The sequence below is a fragment of the Oryzias latipes genome, chromosome 5, assembly GCF_002234675.1.
Source record: "Oryzias latipes chromosome 5, ASM223467v1".
Taxonomy (NCBI): Eukaryota; Metazoa; Chordata; class Actinopteri; order Beloniformes; family Adrianichthyidae; genus Oryzias; species Oryzias latipes.
In genome coordinates this window covers 23661538-23683587 of record NC_019863.2, presented here as the reverse complement: position 1 = coordinate 23683587, position 22050 = coordinate 23661538, and the positions used below count along the sequence as shown (strand labels likewise).

General features: G+C 38.8%; 1 protein-coding gene across 1 annotated transcript in view; it reads right to left on the bottom strand.

The window, feature by feature from the left end:
• Positions 1-19582, bottom strand: part of sox13 (SRY-box 13) — a 57655-nt gene extending 38073 nt beyond the window's left edge. The window contains exon 1 of the mRNA XM_011475312.3: positions 19333-19582. The gene's annotated coding sequence lies outside the window, so the exon portion shown is untranslated. The remainder of the gene's footprint in view (positions 1-19332) is intronic.
• Between the last annotated feature and the right edge of the window lie 2468 nt (positions 19583-22050).

Genomic DNA, 22050 nt, shown 5'->3' with positions numbered 1-22050 from the left:
TTATTTTTCATTTAAGTAAACGTATGGTAAAAGACTTGTCATTTAGCGCTAGTTCTTCTGTTGTTTTTACACAAACTGAATACATTTTTGTTACTGCCCCCTATAGGTGGAGGTTGACATTGCAGTGTCTCTTGAAGCCAGTCCTTTCGTTAAGTAAAACTAATAGGTATGTCAGTTTTTATTCATAGATTTACTCTGTCACATTTTTCTAAATGTTTGAATAAAGAAAATTTGTTTTGTTTTGAAAAGGACTGTCTGGAAGGGTGAAAAGATTGTTCATGACTTAAATTACTTTCAGAAAACTTAAGTTTTTGTAATGTGTGACTATTTTTAAAAATAATACAGTAGTCCCTGACAGGTTTTAGCCTATAAACTTACAGGAGGGCAAAATTTATTTTATTTTTGAAGGAAAAAAACTGATGTCATTAATGCATACACAAAGTAAACGGCCTCAAAATGCTTGTTTAGCCTCTTCTCCAAGTTACAACAGGACAAAACCAAGCAGATGAGTGTTCCGAGTCTCCTGCATGTGCATCCCTGCCAGAACATTTCATAATCCTGTCCTTGTCTTTGTTGAGAGCTTTTCTAAATGAGATGTAGAAGGGGCAGATGACACAACTGCGGCCTCACAAAGACTGTGAGGAGGGAGAAACGAGAGGAGGAGAGGACTCCGGCCCCTTTATTTCTCTGCTCAGGTTAAAAAGCAGACATTTCTCCTTCTCATCCCTCTTTCCCTCCTCCCCCTCCTTTCTGAAACAGGTCGTCTATTGTGGCAGCAGCCGAAAGGCTACAGTGGCATTTATCAGAGAGGAGGAGGAGGAGGTGTGGGGGGAGAGAACACAAAACACACTCCCAATAAAGAGATAGAACAAGAGAAAGAGAAGAAAGGATGTATTTGAAGGCCACTTTTTTCCTTCACAACCCCCCCCTTATTCTAGCCCCTGCTCCTTCAGGGTAGCTCAGACAAAGGAGGCCCGACTTGCACAATGTGCTCCCTCCTCTAGCCCGGCACACTTTAAACCCCCCACTCCATTTACTGCGGCTTTTAGAGAGCGCCCGCATGAGCGCTGTGTGTGTGTTTTCAAGAGTTGGTAATGGTCATGGTGGGGCTAGGAGTGGTGATGCATGTCCGGGGAGGCGGGGGGTCTTTATTTGTTGAGGGTCTTATAGACCAAGGGGCCACGGCTCTGAAGACGTTTCTATGGAAACTCCCTTTAGAGCAAAAGGAGCACAACAGGTGATTTTTGCTGAGGTCTGCGTGCTGGGGCTCCGCAGGAGGCCGGCGCTGAAGAAACTGGGGTCTTAACCAGCTCCACTACGCTGGAGGTCATGTTTAAAAAACGTTGGGCAGCCCGGCGTAATCACACGCTTCCGGGCCTCACGCACTCAGACCTCATACAAGAGCGCCTTCAAAGTAGGACTAGGCGGGGAAATAAATCAAAGCACGCTTTGCCGACTACGGCGTTACCGAGAGAGCAATTCACAGTGACAGGAGCGTCGCACAAGGAGTCCTAACGCTGTGTATTGGGCCAAACGAAGCCCACATGTTACTTCACCCTACTGAGCTGAGAACACCGTCCCCAAAGGAGCCGACAAACTCAGCGTCGCCAACTCTCCAGTCAGCAAAGCCACTGAGTCCCTGAAAACCAACCCCACTTATTTTGAATCATACTTAAAGTCCCACTCCAATCATCTTTTGAACTATTTTCAAAGCCTCCCCAATGGTCTTTTAATTAAGATCACGCCATTTTTAGGCATTTTTAGGACATAGTTTATGCAGAGTGGCAACAGTTCATTTAACAGCAATTACAACGATTTGAGTAAAGAAATATTCAGAAATATGATGGTATCATAAGGAAAATGCTACAAGAACATGTCAAAACCACCAAAAGCGCAATTTTTTTTGGAGTGGATCTTTAAGCTTTAGGAGAGTAAGAGTAGAGCTAAAAAAAATAAAAAAATAAAAATATTCAAGCATTTATTGTTTTTGGAATATACTTTTGTTGTGCCCCCACTTCTCATCCAATCTCTTAATGCAACACATTTTTAAAAAAATACAGTGGTCCTTCACTGCATTGCGATTCACCTTCAGCAGATTGTTTTTCTGTGCTTTTTTTCTTTCTTAACGGCGCGTGGTGTTCTGCGTCCTGATTGGCTGGAGACGACTGTCAAGTGTACAGTGTTCGGCAGCAGAGCCACCATCAGTGTGTGAATGTGTGTGTGTGCATGGGTGAATGGGACCCTGACTGTAAAGGTCTTTGGGTCTTAAAGCAAGGAACAAAAACACTATATATAAGTACAGCATATGTCTATAAGCCATGTTCCAGCCACGTGAGACCCTTGTAATTGGGTCACGTGTGAGAGATCTGCTTTGGTTTTGTTTTTCCTGTTTACTGCGGACCACAAGTGTCAATTTACATGTTTACTGACAAACTGAAAGACCTCTGTATGAAACAATAATTTTGAAAAATTTACAGAAAAAACACGACACAATTAGCATTCAAAAACCATGGCAACGGAAAAATACAAAAACACAGACAACAAGCAATTAACTTCTGACACTATGAACTTGATTTTGTAAATGAACAGGCTTGTGAAATTATTCTGCTCCTGTTTTAGATGCATATGATTAAAAAAAAAACAGTCCTGAATGCCGTAATAGTGCTGGCTAAAAATCACACTGGTCCTGTAGGAGCAGGAGGTCCATTTAAATCGGGGGCTACAGTGAAATCCCAAATATGGGTGAGGCAGTGCTTCGTTAAAACCACTTCTGGTGCAACTGAGATGTCAAAGATCACAAACAGAAGGTTTGAATCTGGTCAGCAAAAGCTAAACAGAATGCATAAAACGGAATATTTAAAAGTAACTTTAAACTTGAGGGTTACTAAAAGACCTTTTACAAATATGTTGTTATATATTATTAAGTCTTTAAGGATTTTAGTTGCTTCAAAAAAGCTCTGGCGTTTGGATTTTCAACTGTTTTGATAGAAAATTTGTCATGCTACTATTTTTTATTTATACACTAAAAATCCAGCAAAAGAAAAAGATACAATTAACTTTAACTTGAAACAAGTAGAGAACTTTTCTGTGTTCTTTGCTGAAACTTCCTCTCAAATGCTGCTGCATTTCTCTGCCAGAAGACAACCAAGTGACCAAGTGAGACTACCGGTAGTTAAGGATCATTGAATGACTATAAGAACTGGGCCGAGTCACTATGACTTGTTTCCCATAGAAAATGACTTTCAGCTCCAACCCAATGAAGTTAATTCAGTTTGAATTTCTTTTCCACAGCCAAGTTGGAGCCAAACAATGTCAGTAGGCAATGATTGGTCCAAGTCTTCCTGAGTTGATGTTTTTTTTTGGCAAACACTCGCCAATCAGGAGTGAGCTTGTTGGACGAGAACGCGCTCTACATGAAACCTGCCAATTCAACTTTTCAAATGTTCAACGTGAGACTATAAACTTCTATTGACTGGTCTGATTGGCTAGTTTATATCTTCAATAACTGTCACTACAGAAAAATAAAATGGAAAAAAAAAGGTATCAGCAAGAAGGTTATTGACCAAAATAATGACTGAGTAACAGCTGTTTGTTTCTCATTACAGGTCTATGGGATTTTGGCTTTTTGGAGCCAGCAGGTACTTCCTGTTTGGAACATGAGAGGGGAAAGGTCACTCAGTCCAGTTGTCATATACAGTCAGTGGTTTGGACCCAAAATTACTAAATGATTCATGAAATGCAACCCTTTTTTTAAATGTGAAATCCCATTAAACTGCCAAATTTAAACTGAAAAATTGATGACACAATGACATTCTGGAGCCACTGTTTTATCAAGGCCCCTCTTCCTTAAAACCACAGAGTGACTGCTTTAACAAGGGGAAAAATACATAGTTATTAATTTAACTGAAGATGAATTTAAGCAAAAACAAATAGTTAGCTGGACTTTCTTCAGTTACAACTTTTGTTTTAACATTTTTGCTGTGAAAATACTTTAATTCTTTTAAGATTCATAGTTGAAGCCATTATTTTACTTTTATTAATTTTTTGGGGAGGACTGTTTTTAACCTCTCAAGAGCACAAAAATATTCCACTTCTTGGTCATTTCACCAACATCCAATGTGCCGTTAGCCAACACCACTGAATAAAGCAGTGTCAGCATTCTTTTAATTGCATAATGTTGACCAGCACAAGTGCACTTGACTAAGGCTTTCGCTTGTTTTTCCTGCAGTTTTCACAAATCTATTAGTCTTCATTAATCACACTTTTCAGATCAGGTAAACTTTCAAACTGGCTCCAACAGAGGACTAAAGATGAATTTACGTTTTGCTGTTAAGCTCAAAGTTTCTTCTTTTTTTTTCACCTTAAAACACATTCATGTTGTGAGTTTAGGAAGCTCAATGCCGTTCTTCTCTACAACCATTCTTGGGTTACAGTAGAAATGACTGACGTTGCTAATCTTGAGCCGTTTCTGCAGCTGGAAACATCTCTGCACCGAGCTGGAACTCCCTTCCGCCATCAAAATTCTCTGTCAGCTTAAGATTGTCCTTTCAGTAGCCTGAATCTCAGATGCATTTTCTCTCCAGATCAATTTGCAAGTAGACCTCAATGTAACTTTGCAGAACTCCAACTGTCATTGAGCGTAGTTGGATCCAGGCCTTTCACTGGTCAACTTGCATGTAAATCACATGCAGCTGAAATCTTTCGGACAGATTTTACACCTTTTTTTTCCCTTCCTTCCCATAACTGTAGACACAGATGTAAATACTTGTTTATATGAAAAGGAAATCTTTGTTTTGGTTTAGACTTGTAATGGAGCGGCAAACTGTTGCTTAACAGCATCTGGATAGGCTTCAGACTTCCATGTGACCTGCACAGGACTAAACGGGTATAGGAAATGGATGGATGAATCCATTTATGAAAGGTCTAAAACTTTGTCAACATGACCTAATCTTCTGTTCTGTCAAGGTCGGTGAACCAAAGCAGACTTTATTCACTTAAATTTGTGCCTTTGTTTATTTTCGGGTTTATTTGTATGACATTATTGACTTTTTCATGCACTGGGAGATTAAAGACCAACGTGGCTCCGTGTCACTCCTGTCCTTAGAACACCTGTTCACGCTGTCTGTTGGCGGTGAATCTGTGATCTAAGGGGCCTGATTCACGGTGCAAGTTAAGTTTAGTTTGTTGAAGGCTGATGACTTCATGGAGACGACAACCAAATAGTCAAGGTGTAGCCATTACCAGCGGGACTTTAAACGTTAATAACTGCCAAAACAGATTACAGTTTTATGTAATAACTGTTCAGAACAGGAATAAATGTGAAAAAGAGACTTTTCAAAGCACTAATTGATGATTATCAAAGTTATGAAAACATCTTGACAAAGTGTTTGTTAATACACAATCTTGGCTGCATAAATTCATGACCAAATACTAAAAAATCTAGTGATTATTACCATTCTGGTTTCTAATAAAAGTCGGTTTATAATCATGTAATAACTGAAGATCTAACAGTTTAAAATTCATCCATGGGGACTACAGCTGGCATAAACAATCAAATTACCATATTTTCAGCAGATTAGGGCACACCGGATTATAAAGTGCACCGGCAATGAATGGCCTATTTTTTAACTTAGGTCATATATAAGGCACAGTGAACTATGAAGCGCATTATGACAAAAGACTCGGAGATAAATCCGTCAGTCAGACTTTATTACCTGCATTCACGGTAACTCTAGATAGAACTTGTTTGTAACACGCTACATGTGAGCCACATTGGTGTCATCACAAAACCTATAACTTGTTTGCAACATGTACAAAAATAGACTGGTACTGCTAAGAAACATTACTGTGACTGCGCTTACTGCCAATCTAGCTAGTAACACACATAAAAACACAGTACGACACCGTTACACCGTTAGCGTATTCACAATAACTCCCAACCTTGTTTGCAACTTGTAAAAAAAAAAACTGACATGAACGCCACATACTTCTGAAAATTGTTTTCAACATCTGTAAACAACCAGAATTCATAAGGTACTATGAATGGAAAATGCACGTATTATTTTATTTAACTGCACCTAATAGTGCAGAAAATATGATCAAATTGTAAAAAATAGTTCAAAAATCTATTGAATAGTTCAAAATCTTTTTTAACTAGGAACTTTTGGGTTTCTTTAGATTTTTTTCTTTTCTTTTCTGCATTTGGTAAAGTATTGATACTACTTTGTATTAGTAATAAAAAGTTAATGTAGCAAGGGTTAGTATTGAGTATATAGTTGTGAAAGTTTCTTATCACAGCCACTTTCATAGTGGTTGGTGTCCTGGATATTTTATGACTTAATTTTTAACAGTTTACATCAATTTTAGTTTAATCATTGTTAATGCCTGAAATTGAAAAATAACATGAATTTGAATCTGAATTTGAAAAATGTGCCGATATGTACTCATTAATATTTTTTTGAATGTTTTATTGTTATCGTATGCATTTGAGCGACTTTAGAGGAAAAAAATTGCAGAACTGTAATAAAGAAGCCCAAAGAAAATATGTAAGAGCATTAAAAAAAAATTAAGTTAAAAATTTAGAAATAAAATCGTATTTAATAATGTATATGTTCCAAGAAACAAGAATAAGACCCGATTAAAATGATCTTTTATCTTTTTATTGAAGATATATAATGGTGTTTTTGCTGTGATTCAAGATGGGAGCTGAGAAAAATACAGTTTGATCAACTTTTTAGGGCTTCATTTGCGGAACATGTGTAGTAACTTTCAGGACTCAACACGCATTTTTAACACTGGCAGCTTCACTGACCAAAACTTTACACATTTCCCAAAACTACAGTGAAATAAAGAAAGAATTTGCACATTAATTTTCATAAATTTTCTTATCAAATCTTTAGTTTTTAAAAATAATATAGGAGGATTTACATATATAGGCATAAGAATATGGAATTCAAAACAAATATCTTTGCACATAAAATATTACATTATATTACCATTTAATTTAATTAATTATACTGCCTTAACACTTTTTTTTGCTGTTGTGTTATTTGTCTATTTTTTTAACCTTCGTGCACACATTTATGGTTGGGTTAAGTGGAAAAAAATATAAGCACAATATCACTTTTGACGTTTGAATCTCTAGCAGTTTTGGTCGTGCCTTCTTAGAATCCAAACTGAAACATCCCTGAATTTCAGTTTGAAACTTTGGAGAGGAGGTTGCACATTGTTCTGAGCCTGCAGGGCTCTTTGTTTTTGTAAGTGATAGGCCGATAAAGCGCTCAGACACTGCAGGCAGAACTTTATCTGGGTGGTTTCTCCTTCAATTGTGTTGCACTTGAGCTCATGATAAAACTACAACACAGGAGAAACAATCAAAACATAGCAGCAAAAAAATAAAATAGAAAAAAGTATCTGAATGCCAAACACATCTGTAGATCAGAAACGGTCCAAGGAATAGTTTTCTTTTTTGACCTGGAGTTTGATTTTCAGGACTGCTGCTCTCTCACCAACAAAACCAAAATAAAAAACTGTGCAAACATCCCCTATAAACTAGCAATGAATTTTTTGTTTTAAAAAAAAGACAAAAACCATAGTGTTATGTTAGTGTAGGGAAAAATCATGTAAATGACCCAGGAAGCTTGCATGTTTTTATTTGTGCGTCCAGATCCCCCGTGTTAAAAGGGCATTTGTCAATTCTTCCCATCTGCACTGAAATAAACAAATCTGCTGACGTAGGAAAAAAAAAATAAAGGTGAACAAGCCGGTTGTACTTTTATTTTCAGTCAACATCTGTGTGCGCTGAAAACTACCGCTGCCATGCAAATCCATTGGAAACATCAATCTGAAAGCTTGACCGGATCACTTTCTTTTTGTCTTCGAGGAGGCAAAAAATATCTGAAATGGAACCGTTCCATCATGTCAAGTCAGGCAAACAATCCAGAGGCTGTTATGAGAGCAGAAATATGGGAACAATGAAACAAAAGAAACTCGCCACATTCCTCCCTACAAAAGCCAACCCCGTCAGCATTTAGCTGAACACACCTTAGTCCTGTAGGAGCTTGTACTTTGGACTCAGAGCGCACATAGCAAACCCTTCGGGGACCTTTTTCTTTCTTTTGGGGATTAGCTGCGTTTAGATGCGGCGCTGCATTCTGGAGCGCTTCCGCCACTACTACTTCTTCTTCTTCTTCCTTAGGTGCTGATTTACAGCTGCTGATGAATCGCCGGCGAGGACGCAGAGCGCGTCATTACGGGCTTATGAGCGCACATTCACAGCACCGCTGGAGAATGACAGTAATTACTGAAAATCCCAGCTTTAATCTTAAGATTTGACACAATAGAAGAGTAAAATGACGGAGTTTAAAACTTTCAACTTAAGGATGAACAAAACAAACAAAAAAAAAGAGCCAAACTCATGGATAAAACCTTTCAAAGAAACATTAAATCTTCCTCCTAATGTCAGGGAGGGTATTGTGCGTCTTACCTTTAATGGTGTGCAGATGTTTACAGGCGGATTGGGCAGATGTGTGAGGCAACAGTCGTCTCAGAGAGTGGCCCATCACTCAAGTGAGGCCCCGCTTTATAGTCACCTTTTCTGCAAGTGAGCTTCCTCTACTGTCTGAACGTTTTTTTTTTTACTTCCTCACTCGGGCAGCAGGTGGAAAGTGTCAGAAAGAAGATGGGAGGTTAAGACGAGGCAGCAAAGGTTACAAACTTTTGAGTTTCTCCCCAAAAACAAAGCCTTTGTTAGATAAAAAAAAGGAAGGAAAAAGGTAGAGCTAATGTCACTATTATCTGGGATGCGGTGAAGAATTAAACCGAATAATCTCCTTTCATCCACACAATTAAAGTCAAACTTTGCTATCAGCAGAACATGGATGTAAAAGAAACTCAAAGTTTATAAAAGCTCTTCCTAGAAAAAACCCCACAGAAAACTGACATTGATGCTGAACTGACGGTGGATTTTTTGGGATTAAATCCGCTTTGATCTTATTTAGACCTTTTAGCCACAGTCAAAAGTGCCCTACAGGTGGATATGGGCTGTCTGCGGGCAAAAACCTGCTGCATGAAATATCAAGGTTGTAGAGGGTTCAGTGAACCTGTAGAGCGAAAACGTTGTTTTCTGTGAGCATGCTGCAGGTGAAAGGTCGTAGCGAACGCTTCTACAAGTATGCAGATACAGATTTTAGCGTTTTTGGACCCCTCCACCAATCCTGCACACTGCTCAAGGAGCCTGTTAGTGCTGTTCATGTGATGAGTGTGCGTTCCATGGGTTCAGCCTGACTGGTAGAATTTAGGAAGTGAGACAATCAGAGCCCATGCACACTCTGCTTGTGCAGCATTTGCACGCGGTCACTAGCTGTGGTTACATGTGCAAAATATCTTTGATCTAATCAAATTTCAGATTAGAACTGAAGTGTGTACATGGGCCCAGAAAAACGTTATCCGATTATAACAAACGTTTACATAGCCGCACTTTTAATCAGAATAAATTATTCTAACATGCGCAGAACTATCTGAAATACTGGAAACGGCCGTAGTAGAAGAAATAGCGAGTTCTGTTGTAAACAAACACAGCTGGAGCAAGATGATTGAGGCGTTTTATGACACAATCAGAAAGCAGCGACCATCGTTTATCATGTTCTCCTGTAAACCGTGCAATGGGGGGACCATGGCATTTCAAAGGCGCTGCTGGCTCCATGGGAGCCCGTGCCGCTTCTTAGTGGGCTCGTATTCATCGGGTGGGAACCGGCAGCAGGAGGAGACCCGCGGGGCGATCCGGACTCAAGTGGGGCGGAGTGGTCTTCTACCGGGGACTTGACGTGCCGTGTGGCAGGAAGCAACTTTCTGGCTACAGACAGAATTTGAGCTCAGTGTATTTAAACATATATGTGCAGTAAGGTATGTATCAGAGGATGTTGGATTGGCTGTTCTGTATGTCAATCAAGTCCTGTACTTCTCGGTGAGGGTTTTGATTCACTGGTATGTTGACATACCCGAATCCACAGTTTACCGTCTAATGCTATGAGTCCTCTGCGTGCCCCATTCATTAATTGATAGCAAACACCTCATCAGGCTTTATCCCTCACATAATAGATAATAGTTGTGGCGTTATGGCGCTGCTTTGGATCAATTCTGTGAAGAACTAGAAAGTTACGTGTTGATGACATCACAGCAGCGATGGGCGCCCTGCGTATTGGATGTAAGACACGTTTTCAGGCGAGTTCAAATAACCGTTCATGCATTCATGTCAACCGTTGGACCTTTGTTTCATTTTTCCCTCCCATTTTCCTTCATTCCTTATCTAAAACTTTTTTTTTTATTAGTATTTGGACTGAAAAACAAACAAATACATTATTTAAATGTTCTACAGTTTTGTGACCTTAGAAACCTTAGAGACTTTAAGCACAAAAACACCTAAAAGTTTAACCTGCAGATTTTTATGTTTCTACACAAAAGTGAGCTACTATGAGTGCTATGTAAATAAAAATGTTGTAGTAAAAGAAACAATTTGCAAACAGATTTCCGCATTTTAATCATAAACAACTTTCTAAAACTCTTTCTGAAACGCTTTTACCAACTTTTGCTGTATAAACATATTTTATCTGTGCATCTTTGATGAGCAAAGGTTGAACTGCAAATTACTAACAAGCAGTAAACTGGACAGGAATTGTCATGTACAAAAAGAAACTAGTTAAAGAATAGTACTTGTTTTTGCTTTGTACAAACATTACAAAATGGAAAGTAAAAACGACATCTATTTCTTCTTTAACCTGTTAGACAACTTTATTTCTGTTTTTGGTAATACTGGTTCAGGAAAAAGCAACAGAATCTAACTTTTTTTTTTTTTTTCAAAAGGCCAAATACTGTTTTATTAAACTTTTGTGGACAAGAAAATCAAATCAGAGACATTATTTTTTTATTTGATTTAAATTATCTATTCTTAAGTCAACATTTTGTTACGGTTTTGAGTTGATTTATGTTGACTTTTTTTAATCATCATATTTTAGGTAAAGCTTTACTTTTTTTTTTACTATTTCAGTATGTATTTGATGTTACTTATAAAGTGCTAAAGTTCATCCTAAAGAGGCCTCAGTTAACGTCTTGTTTCCATGCGCAAGAAGATGTTTTTCAATAATATGAAATCTTTAGTCATCTGGACCATTTATATTGCAGAATTTTACCAGTTTTCCTGTCAATCTCAATTATTTTCCCTAATTGCAGCAATTAGGTCAAAAAGTCAACAGCAAAATGAAAGTTCAGAAAGAAATAAAATAAGGGTCAAATGACTAAATGGACTTAAAAATTTAAAAAACATTACACTTTTAAACACATAACTTGTGTGTTTAATTAAATCGAATAAAATTCATCTCTGTTTGATTTTTTTTTCCTTTTCTCTTTTAATTTCAAATTAAAGTTTGTATTTGACCCCGCAGGATTTTGTTTTTTCTCGTGAATATGTGTAATCATATTGAACAAACACCCTCAAAAGTTACAGATAGGAAATCAGGTAACGCTTGTTTTAGTCTAAACAGATTCATGTGTCATTGGTTAAAATTTATGACAGAAATAATAATAATTTAAAAAAAAATAATTGTTGCTTAAAGCAAAAAAAAAGAATACATTTTAACAGAAAACAATTCAGTTTGTGTCAATCTCTACACAAACTGAATTGATCAGCACCAAGCAAGTTAACCTAAACATGCCTGACATGAACTTTTCTCCTCCATAAAAATGCAATTTTATCTTTTATATTTAAATATTTAAAAATTAGATCACGGTTTTGTGGAATCAGCAGCAATTTGTGCTACAGATGGGGGGCCAATCACAGACAACCAATCAACACTCACTCTTAGTTATCAATAAAAAGCTAATGCCCAAACTGATGTCAATTATCTGGGGAAAATCTTGTAGAATGCCAACGAGTCGATCTCTTTGAATGTTAGAGCTCTCAGAGGAACAAAAATAGCAGAGATGAGACTCTAAAGTTTATCTGTAACGTCTGCACATGTGACAACCACCAGAGAGGAGCCATGTGGGGAGAACAGTCAACCAGCAGCCTGTTTATTGCTCAGTCATCCAGCTGAGTGTTTTGACATTCACAGCTCTTGTAATTCAGACAAGCAAGCGAGAGGGTCTTCATTTAAAGAGATCACAAGGCTTCCCTGAACTCGCCATTGTTCTGTGTGATTGGCTTGGCCTCATACCGCGCCGGGGGACACGCGCCTCCTCGCCCGCGCACATAGACACGCAGTCAATCTCCACTGCACTGTTTCTCAGAGGACTCTCGGTTCAATAGGATTCAGAGAACAATGTCCAGAGGATACGGGGGGTCAGGGGGAGAGGGAGCAGAGTGGGGAGGGGGGCTTTGTCTGCTCTGCTGCCATCACAGAGACAGCCCTTGCAAAGGAAATTGTGCACGAACACACACAAACCTACAAAGGTGACTCCGGTACACGTTTAAAGACCCACTCTGAGGAAAATTGTGTATTTGGTGTATCTGACATGTTATTGTGGCATTTCTCTAATGATGAGGGGCATTTAGAAAAAAAGTTAAGCTCAAAACTGCATTTCTGAGTATTTTTTGTTCAAATTGTTGTGAATCAGGAGCAGAAGAAGAAGAGCTTATTTATGACCCAAAAAATACCCTTTAATCCACAGCCATGGTGGATCTTGAAAGTTTTACCTGAGGGGGCAAAGATAGGACAGGAGGTCTTGGTAGAGTGGTATAAGAGGATGGCACAGGAGAAGTATTTGAATGTAAATGAATTTAACAATTGATTGTAAAAAAATATACATTTTAAAACATTATCAATATAAAATTTTATTTTAGAATTCTTCTTAATACTGTAGTGCGCACGTTGACTGTATATGAGTGAGATCTCACTAAAGAAAATGTTACTTATTTTCTCCAATATGTTAGGAAACGTTGTCTTATGTGTTGCTTCTATGGCAACCACACTTACCAATAAGCAATAAGCTTATTGGAAGTCCGCACCCCTGCATAAAAAGCGGGCTACACAAAATCCGTCAATCAATTCTCGAGGTGGGGGCCGGCAGGGACCACAGGCTTTTATTGAGGCATCTGATTGGTCAGTTTATGACTTGAATAACTTGCAATGAAGAAAAACAATCATGAAAAAACATTTGGATTAACAAGAATGTGTTAAAAGAAAAAGGTATCAGACCAAGAATGGTTATTCTGACAAATAGAATGAATTACATGAATAACAGCTTTTTATTTCTCAAAGTCTAGAGGATTTTGGCCTTTTAGGAGCAGCAGGACCTTCCTGCTTGGAATGTGACAGGTAAGGAGTCACTTATTCCAGTTCTCACATACAGTCAATAAATGCAAAACCTGTTTTTACTGTGTATATCTTTGCTTCAAGCTGACTTTTCAGGAACAAATTTTGTGTACTAAAGATATAAAGTTGTGATTTCTGTACAACCCCATTCAGAAGAACTCTACAGCAACATGTCTCAGTTTCAGTTTACTTTGAATTTTAGTTGATTTCTGTAACATGTTTTTTCCTTAGCCATGTGTAGCTCAAAACATCATAGTATTCATATCACCGTCTGGCTTGACACATACAGTAAAACCACTATCTCTGGCCTTTTTCCTGTGTCAACAAACTGGTGTTTAGTTGTTCCAAAATGTCTTCATGCAAAGCAGCATTCTGCATATTTAAACCATGACCAGGAAGTCCCACCCACCGCGGTAGCTTCTTGATGCAGCTGGTCAAAGCCTTGAAATGTACTGTGATACTCATTTATTTCCCAATGACTCACCAGATCATCAAGACCCATCTGTAAATCTTGACAAATATATTAACATATGTGGCAAATGGAGTTTACTTATAGAGCACATCTACCTCCAAAGCGCTTTACAGTCACAGTCCCACTCACCATTCTCGCACTGATGGTGGCTTCGCGTACATTTAATATGACAAAATCGCTACCAAGTCAAATGGGATACTGCAAGTCACTTCATAAGAGTTCATATTGAAGGAAAATAATGCATACAATGTGGCCATGCAACAAGACCTGCAGACCTCATTACATCCATTATACATATTTTTCTGTAAAGGGAAGATTGTTTTATAAACCGGGGCCGGACGGCCCATTCTCCCTGCTTAGATTAATACTATATTGTATTACTATTGATATGCTAAAAATGTAGATTTTCTATTATTATTAAATGTTTGAATTCAATTTCAATAACACTTAGTTGCTCGTAGGCTTCTAGAAATTAGAAGCTGGTGAAAGTATGGTGCACTGGGGTTCTGTCTTCTATTCTCATCTCTTCTATTTTAGTTAGTTATTTATCATTCATTCATTCATTTTTTCTGTACCGTTTTTCCCTTTCGGGGTCACGGGGCTGTCGGAGCCTATCCCTGCCACTTGTGGGCGAAGGCAGGGGATGCCCTGGACAGGTCGCCAGTCTGTCGCAGGGTAGAATGTCCACAAACACCCATTCACTCTCACAGTCATACCTATGGTCAATTTAGAGTTGCCAATCAACCTATGAAGCATGTTTTTGGATGGTGGGAGGAAGCTGGAGATCCCGGAGAGAACGCACGCATGCACGGGGAGAACGTGCAAACTCCACACAGAATGGTCCCCCATTGATGTTGTGTTTTTCATGTCCCCCAGCCGGGACTTGAACCGGGGGCCTTCTTGCTGTGAGGCAAGAGCGCTAACCACTGTGCCACCGTGCAGCCCCAGTTATTTATCATTTAGTTTTTTATTTTTATTTTTTGGAGGGGGGGGGGCTCCTTACTGCGAAGGAGGGTCTGTGCAGGGATGCCTAGTTTAGCTTAACCTGTTTAGTTTAGTTTAGCCATTACCTATTGTATTCTATGACTTCATGATCATTACGATTTCATGTTCATAGTTACTGGTATGAAGCCCATTGAGACGACTGTTGTTGTAATATTGGGCTTTATAAAAAAATTGAATTGCAATCATTGAGCTACTAAAGCTGGAAATCTTTTAAAACTTTCAACAGTTTAGAGCCCCGTAAGACGTGCGTTTATTTTTCACCGTTTGTCCAGTTTTAGTCCTAAAAACTGAGCTTCACCACGATCTAAATGTTTTTGTTAAAAACACAACGTGTTGAACCTTTAACAAACGACAACCTGATCCTAATAAAAACAGTTGCAGCTAGAAAACCAAAGGTAATGGACCTTCAGGAAACACATTCTTTAAAGGGTTTTGGTAGATCACTGGGCTGCAGACAGACCTGCAGGATGAACATGACAAGCTGTGTTTGATGCAGGGCTGTAACTAAAGATTTTTAGAACCAAAGATAACATTTTAAAGTTAACAGTTTTTGCCAATTTAATATTTGTTTTATCACTTTTAGAGGCTCTTTGATTTTGTGGGGATTAGTTGTTTGCAAGTAAAGTTGTAATAACACAGGTTTTGGGATTGAGAAGCTGCTAAGACCAGGGTGGGAGGCATGGCTATGAAGTAGATCCACCCTAGAGCACGGTGTTAAAGAACAGTTTTCTGTTCATTGTTTTAACATGACTTTTTAGCACCCAAACTGAAAAGTGTATTCATGAAAAAGGTGAGGTTTGCAAAACCCCTAAAAATTGGTGCAATCTTAAATAGCGCTTTTCTACCTTCTTTTCTATCACACAACTTGCATTGTGCCAACCTGTAACCACCAGGGGCAGTGTAGGGTGCAGTATATTGCCCAGGACACTTGGACACATAGGGCGGCAATTCGGGAATTGAACCTGGGACCTTCCTAACAGAGGTCAACCGCTCTACTTCTGCCCCACAGCCATAGTTTATCCATTTATTTAATGTACATCTTTCTGTATCACAAATATGCGGATTGCTAAGATCTCTCCTCACTGAAGTAGCTTTGGGGCAATTTCAACATGGAACATTTCACTTCCAGGTACGCTGGCTTGAAATGTCACTAAATGGGCTATGCTGTTCTTTCTGAACCAATAGCCAAATTGCCTGCCAACATCAAGGTCATGGGTTTAATCTACATACTGGCCAGAACTATTTCCCTGTTTAAACCACTGGGAAATAACTATGTGGTTTAAAAACTAGGCTGTAGTTTTTAAAATGTAAACTAACTGGACATCCACAAAAACCCGCCACAATGGCACAAGTCGTAGTATTTTATGACTCTACCCACTTTAGTATACTAGCATAGAAACATCAAATGGATAAAACTGAAAAATACTGCTGCTAATAGTCACAGGCTTTGCTACGTGTTCGTCAAATCAATCCATAAAAAACTGAACCATGTAACTTTAACAGAAAGCTCTATTTTCAGCCCGGCTGAAACTTCTTTTTTAACTGTCCTGAATAATTGGAAAACTTGACCTAGGCGGATGTGCTTTGGTCAGCATGCATGATCCGCATGCATAGGTCATAGGAAGTTTTGAGCTACACAAATGGTTTGCTTTCCATGACCCTGCAAAGACTTTAAAAAAAATAAACTGAACAGTTTGCACACACATTGTCTGACCTGCAACAGATTGAACAAAGGTAATGCCCACCCAGACAGGGCAAACACTGAAAAGGTGTGGCAAGCACAAACACTTGTTGCTAAGGAAAACTTTAAAATTTACTTTGATGAAAAAAAAACACAAAAATCACCATGGATACTAATGAGCCCTAGACATAAAAATAACTGTATAGTTGCCATGGGCCTACTGTAACAGGCTGGATGTTTGTTTGAGTTCAAAAATCTGATTACAACCATTTTTTACCAAGTCCACTAGAGGGCCTCATGTTTAAATGAATTGTGGGTAAATACTATTTAAAAAACAAAACAATGGATGTTTTAGTTTTTAAATATGAGCCAATATGTGCTCTTTTTAATAAATAAAATAAAAAAAGAGCACATTTTGGGACCATTATCCCTATAACATCTGAGCTAAGCTAAAGCTCAGAGGTTAACCGTTTCAATTTAATCGTTTACACAGTTCATTCCAATGGATTCTAAAATGGAGAAAAGCAGCCTCATCCTAATAAGCACCACTTTACAGTAGTGAAATGTTTAGAAAATCGACATAAATCTCCTGATTCTGGCGCGAACAAAAGCAGCTTTGTACCGATCTGCAACACGGTGCAAAGCCGCTTGTCTCCGAGTCAGAATCAGCTGATTCACTTTGATCACATGAACAGTCGAGGAGTTCCGGGATGTCAAAGAGCATTTAGGTGTCACAGACGATGTCTCCGGTGTTAAAGGATTACCTCACAACAGTGGAGCCAGTTATCAAAATATTCATGCATTTTGTAGAACAAGCACCAAATTTGGCTTGGATGTATCTTACGACTCCCTCTTTCAGAAAAGCACGTTAGAAACAAGAAAAATCCAAGTTTTTAAAACATATATTATACATACATAATGTTCTTGTAGGTACCCATCAAGTTTAAAGACTGAATTTTGAGCATGAGCAGCCCATATTGTTGAGACTGAGGCAAATACATAGTGAATGTTTTTGTAACAAATGAGTGAATGGCCGCCATCTTCACAAATGGCCGCTATTTTGTATTTTTTGCGTGGCTAACATTCTTTTTGTGAAAAAGGGGATCACAAGGTACATCCATGCTAAATTTGAGGCTTGTACCACAAAATGCAGGATTTGTCTAAAATGTCAACCTGACGTTAACAGGCGTGTTTCCAAAGAACTCCAAATGCAGTCAAATAAGTCTGATTTTTTAGTTTTGTTTTTTAGTTTCACCTCTTCAAACTGCAATTTACCATGCAATCGCTTATTCATCCATAACTTCTTCCTGGATTTTTTTTTTTACCCTCTTTCAAGGGTCTCTAAAAGTTTAGAAAAAGTTTCAAAACTTCAAAAGATTACAATAAAAGCAGATAAATGAGGGTAACTCCCAATACTCCTAATATGTTTTAGTTGTTCAAACTCCAATCAGTTTTTAAATATGCACAAACTAGTCATAAGAGCAAAAAGGCCAACAATCCAAGCAGGGTCTTTTGATACCAGCCAGCACATCATACCTATTGAGAATTGTTACCATATTGAACTCGTGTTGCCAAATGCTTATGATGTCATTGTCTTTAAAAGTGATTTCATCAAACCCATGAATAATTATTTGCTGATCTAATCAATGCAGCTTACTATGTGTAAGAAATCTCCACTGCACTGCAAATCCCCCCCCCCCCCACACACACACACCACCACAGTTCAGTGTCACCAGGTTATTATGATCCAGCTAATTCAGCCGTCAACCAGTTAATCAAAAACTGCATTTTGTGTGTCTGGGAAGTTCGAGACGCCATGGGACTGATGGAGCCAACACAGAGTACCCCCCCCCCCCCCACCACCAACATGAACCCATTCACCTGGAAAACAAAGCTATGAGAAAGAGAGGGGTGGGGGCGGAGGTGAAGGGTGAAATGCCAAACCACTCCTTGAGATTATCTTCTGTGTGTGCACTTTTTTTTTTTTCTTTGACGGAAGGAATCTTTATGTCTCGGCTGCTTTGTCCGGTTAGCCAGGAGGATCGGGAGCATGAATTGGAGTTTGTGATGGCAAGCATGGCTGCATTGTGGGTAAACAAAAGCAAAGAAAAGAGGGGGGAAAAAAAGCAGTGTGGAGGGTAAGGATGGGACAGAAAGAGGAGAGAAGGGAGACTGGCAGAAAAGAAGGTCAGGGAGTCCCTGCTGATGGACAGCATTGTGTGGGGCCAGCCACTGTAAAGATGAGCGCACACTCCCTCAGAGATCAGCGACACCATCACTGTGCACTCAGAAGACACCTCACAAGATGCTCTGACTTCACACCTCCTTCTACTCAGATCCTTGTCCTCAGGCTTCCCTGAACACTTCTTGGGAAGGACACCCAACTGCACAACGTCAAAAATCAGTATCTACTCCACTTTATTCCCAAAACCCTGTGAAACTTCACAAACGCAAACTAAAATCTCCTTAAAATGACCTAAATTTGATTGTTTTAACCAGACTCCGAGGTTAAAATAAACTTTTTTCAAGGTTATTTTAACTCCAAATAAAAATTAAAAAATACCATAAATTGTGTAAAATGAAACCACTATAACTTAAAAACTTATTTGTAGTATTGCTCCAAAAAAGTAACCCAAAAATATATTCCAACATGAATAAGCCAAGAATTGGGTTGAAGAAATATCCCAAACTCCTGTCAAACTCCTTCCAGATAAACCTGCATCTGTGCCAAAATCCTTGCTCTTTAAGTAAACCTCTAAACAGCAGAAAACTTCTCAGAAGTTCAGGAGTTTCCCAGTCAAAGCGCGCGCTCCGGCGCACAGCCTCCAGAGCCTTGACAGCCAGTGATCCCCAAAGCCGCCACTCACCAGTGCCGCTGAGCCCTGCGCTCTCCGCCGACAGAGCGGGTGCGGGTGGGGGGCGGGGGAGAAAAAAGGGGGTGAAAACTTCCTCCTCTTCCTCTCCCGCTGTACTTTTCTCTCTGCGCGGGGTTGCCTTGCGTGGACGAGGCTGCGTGGGGAGAGATAAAGACGATGCTGCGCGTAAATGTTTTGGAGAAGGAGATCTGTCGCTCGCTCCCGGCGCCTTCCTATCCACTGGCTGTGCGCTTCCAGCAGCAGTCACCGTGCTGCGCCCTGCTGCTCACCTCCCACTTAAAGGGAGAGAGGCTGATTTCCAGCTGGTGCTGGTGGAAACACACGCGTGCGCGCATAAACACGCACTCACACATACGATATGTCCCTCTTTAATCCATAAAAACTGATTCATAAAAACAAAACAAAAAACATTGAGTGAAATTTGACTGACAGCTCCATTAAGAAGAAAATAGAAAGTTAAATAAGTTTGATTTCATAATTCAGTTTTAAACTCACTAAAATAACTTATTGAAATATATTCAAATTTGGAAAGAAACTGAAGTAAAAACCCATCAATCCAGACAAATGTTTTTTAAATCACAAATAGAAATTATGAGGCTCATAACGGAAATTTAAAATGTTACATTTTTCAATTTATTTTTGGATTTTGGTCAAGTGCACTTAAAACGTCATGCAGTCCTCACGGCTGCTCGTTAGGGGGCAGTGTTGCCTGGAATGAGTTCTGCCAGATAAAAAAGCTCAAAGAAGAAAAAGAGCCAGTCTATCGGCTTATTATTTATTAGTAATTAGAAAAAAAAGGAAATTTATGAAATTTTTGATTTGATACTAAAAAGGTTTTTGAAAGATTTTAAATATTCGAAGGTAGTACATTCTTTTATTTATGCAACGAAGAATGGCATGTTTACTGTATACAGTTGATTGATAGGTTTAACATTTTAAAAGGGGGCTATGTAAAAAAAAAGACGATTTGTTTTTGCAGCACATTGTGTTCTGCGTCCTGATTGGCTCATTGTCAGTCAATTTCCTAAGTGCCGTGCCTCCTACACAGAATGTGTTAAGTTTGCCAAATCTGCAAAAATCTTCAATTGAGAGTAAATATTTATTTTAATTCAACTATACTGGGGTTTTATTTTTTTATTAAATATATTTTTTTAAAGGTTTAAACTGTGAAGGTTTAAAAAAGAAAGAAAAGTCTGAAAATGTAAGCATCTGTCTAAGAAAAATGTATAAAGTGTTTAGTGAGGGGTGTTACAGCCATAAAACTCTAGAATAATTGTAAAAAAACAGATGTCTATCTTGTGGAGTCTAGCGACTTATTTTTAGAACAAAACTCCTGTGATAAATTAGGGACCATTGTATACATTTTATTTGTTCGCATATTGGACATCTCAAATACCTGTACACTTCTGTCATTTGTCAATCACAAACATCACAGTAACCTGGAGTCTCATGTACTTTAGGTTTGAAAAGAGCAGTTCCATAGTAACCCTAGGTTTACAATTACGTTTGAAAGGAGGTTCTTTTTCGAAATGACAATGATGTTTTAGTGTTTGCTCTGCTGTGCAGCAACACATTTCATGTCCTCTCTCAATTCTAACCCACCCCCACCCCACCCCCACCCAATACCACTTCAGGGAGATCACCATCTGGGGTTTAGAAGGAAAAAAAGGCCAATAAACACAAAGAACAACAGACCTGAGAAGAAATGTAAAGGCAGTCACTGACATGACATACAAATGAGATAAATATTGTGTAACTGTTGGGATTTTTAGCTTAAAATTGTTTTACAACCTATTTGTTACACCGTTTCACTGTCTTTGACATGGAATATGTTGCCCTTTTTGCGTTTTCGGGTCTTCAGTTCATTGGATGCCAGTGTAGCCAAGTGAGATAAAATAACTCTAGAATACATGGACATTGGATTTGTGAAGCCAACGGTACAAAGCTGCTTTTCTCTGTGACAATCGGCAAATTTGCGATGATTGCGTAAAGTGTATCATATTAAGACAAGGCCGCTTTTCTCCACTTCAGAATCCATTGGAAATACGTAATTGCATCAACGGTTGACGAGTTATAGCGGTCAAAGGAATGTAAACAGTGGAGCTAAAGCTCTAGTGTTGATGGGGGAAAGTTGGATAATTTCACGTTGACATAAATGGAGTCTGACAAGTCGGTTAGTAGTTAGTAGTGTACTGACCTGGCTCTAGTTGGTTGTTTTTTTTCTTAATTCTTGTGCTATCTTAGATGACCCCACCCTTGCCTTGACGTGTTATTCCTACCATGACAAAGGTGGATAAAGGTGGAAAGATTTCATGTAATCCATGGACACCAGTGAGGTTCACAAATCATTGAAGAAAAATGGTTCAGAGCACTGTCTAGTGGGTCTAAATGACCCAACTCCCAATGTTAAAGTGCCTAGGATAGCACAAGGGTTACAATGCTTCCGTTCTGAGGTCAAAGAGTTGACCACAGGTCCACTTAATTGTACTGTACTTATTAATAGTATAGTACTTAATTGAAATGTGTGATTGATGGCATTATTGGAGATGAAATATCTATGTTTAGATTTTTGGACTAGTTGGGGTGGTTGGGTTTTTTTATGGTCAGCTGACAGTGCAGCATTGTATTGTCAGTCCATTCTATACTGATGAAGATGGGAAGTTCGTTGCTCACCGTCCCTGGATTCACTCATAAACGTACTTTCCTATC